Source organism: Ailuropoda melanoleuca, chromosome 14 (genome assembly GCF_002007445.2).
Source record: "Ailuropoda melanoleuca isolate Jingjing chromosome 14, ASM200744v2, whole genome shotgun sequence".
NCBI lineage: Eukaryota > Metazoa > Chordata > Mammalia > Carnivora > Ursidae > Ailuropoda > Ailuropoda melanoleuca.
In genome coordinates this window covers 65,705,414-65,707,839 of record NC_048231.1, presented here as the reverse complement: position 1 = coordinate 65,707,839, position 2,426 = coordinate 65,705,414, and the positions used below count along the sequence as shown (strand labels likewise).

Here is a 2,426-nt window from a genome sequence, read left to right as displayed (position 1 = left end):
ACCTGAAATAATCACTATTTTATCAAAAATTAAAAAAAAAGTGTTCTTCAAAAACATCAATGACATAAAAGACAAAGAATGTGGGAATGATCTAGATTAAAGGAGATTAATACAAGACCCAATTCTAGTTAGAATTCTGAACTGGAGGGGAAAATAATGTAATAAGGCACACTGGTTCAATTTACAAGTTTGAAATTAGATAAATATTTTATTTCAAGTCAGAAATTAAATATATTTTAGTTATATATAATTATATCCTTATTCTCATGAAAAACACATCGAGGTCTTTAGAGACAGGGCGATGATATATGCAAATTAGAGATAATTAGACAGGTGAGAGATGGAGAGAAAGGGTTAACGAGAGATAGGTAAATAGAGCAATGATAAAGCATGGGTGGTAAAATGTTGATAATATGAACCTGGAGCAAATGTTGTACAGGTGTTTTTTGTTGCCATACTTGTGCCTACAACTTTTCTCTGTTTTAATTTTTTATCTCATTTATGATTTTTACTTGGTAATATTTGTATCACTGCACTGAAACTAAATTTTACACATTGAATAGCATTAGTTTGGGTAACAATTATATGAGAGACTTGGAAATTCTTTACATAATGAAAGATTTCAAAACTTCAGTGGAATGGGCAGCTTCAAATGAAGCCATTTCAATAATGATTTATTCCAATCACATATTCTGCAAGAATGTCACCACCTCTAAATAAGAAATAATTCTTGTGTCTAAAACTACTTTGGTGCCTCCATATTCTGGGAGAAGAACTTAATCTCCAACTTTCACAATAACTGGCTGGATCTCTCCACCTTTTCCTTTAGAGCCTGACCCAATAGCTACTACTACTATTGCTTGCAATACTTTTCCTTGAGATTTTTCTAGAAGCATAATGCCTCCTTTAGTTACAGTTTTGCCTGTACTCCTTTCAAGTGAAACTTGGTCAAAGAGGAAGAAACTTCCTAAATGCCTATCTTGCCATGACTTCAGTTCTCTGCAGTTTGTACTCTGCTCTCATGGCATTGCACAAGCAAGGAGAAACCCTTCATCTGACCCCTGGGACATGTGAATGTGGGAAAAGGATGCCCAACACACAGGCAGCTCCTGTAAATTTTAGTTTTCAAATAAAAAAAATTCAAAAACAATATTTACTTCAGCGTTTCACTGTTCTGTTCATGATATTTACAATATCTATGTCTTCTGAGAACTGCAGCAATTCATGATTGCATGGAATGCACTAAAAGTTTAACTTCACACAGTATTATGTATTATAAAATGCATTTGGGGTCAGAATGTTCTAGATATGTCTAAAAAGGACTGATAACATCCTGTCTAGAAAACTAAGAACAGAACTGCTAATATGTATAGGAACTTTCATGACTTTTAATCTCAAATTTCAATTCTTTGAGCCTATATGATAATCTAAAGAAAATAGTAATAATTTAGTAAATGGAGTTAATACTTCTTTTTAAGCAGATCATCTTAACTTAGTTATGTGAGTTTGGACCTCTGATGAATGAAGTAAAAAAATAATTAAATAAATGAAGAGATAATTTATGTTCATGGACAGAAAGACTCAATATTGTCAAGATGTCAGTTCTTTCCAACTTGACTGAAATATTCAGTTCAATCTCAATCAAGATCCCAAAAGTTTTTTAGTGGATACTGACAAACTGATTCTAAAATTTATATAGAGAGGCAAAAGACAAAGAATAGTCAACACAATATTAAAGAAAAATAACAAAGTTGGATAACTTACATTTCTTAACTTAAGGCTTACTATAAAGCTACAGCAATCAAGACAGTGTGGTATTAGCAACACATAAATAATCCATGAAAGAAAGTACTGATAAGCTGGACATCATTAAAATTAAAAAAAAAAAAGTCAACTCTGTGAAAGCAGAAGAGGACAAACTACAGACTTTGAGGAAATATTTTCAAAAGACACATTTGATAAAGGACTATTATGCAAAATTCACAAAGAATTCTTAAAACTAAACAGTAAGAAAATAAACACCCTACAAAAACTGGGCCAAAGACCTTAACAGATACCTCTTCAAAGATATGATTTGCATATGATAAGAAGCTCCATTCACAATGTCATCAGGAAAATGCACATTAAAATGAGATACCAGTATGCATGTACAAGAATGGCCAAATTCTAGATCACTGACAACAGCAAATCCTGGGAAAGATATGCAGCACCAGGAACTTTGATTTTTTTTTGGCGAAAATTCAAAATGGGAAAGCTACTTTGGAAGGCAATTTTGTGGTTTCTTGGAGAAGTACATATAATCTTACCATATGATTGAGAAGATGCACTCCTTGGTACTTACCTAAAGAAGTTGAAAAATTATGTCCACACAAAATCCTGCACACAATGTTTACACCAGATTTATTCATAATTGTTCAAACTTGAGA

At 32.3% G+C, this 2,426-nt stretch overlaps 1 pseudogene; it reads right to left on the bottom strand.

The window, feature by feature from the left end:
* Positions 1–663: 663 nt before the first annotated feature.
* On the bottom strand, positions 664–987 carry LOC100474533 (annotated as a pseudogene).
* Positions 988–2,426: the final 1,439 nt, after the last annotated feature.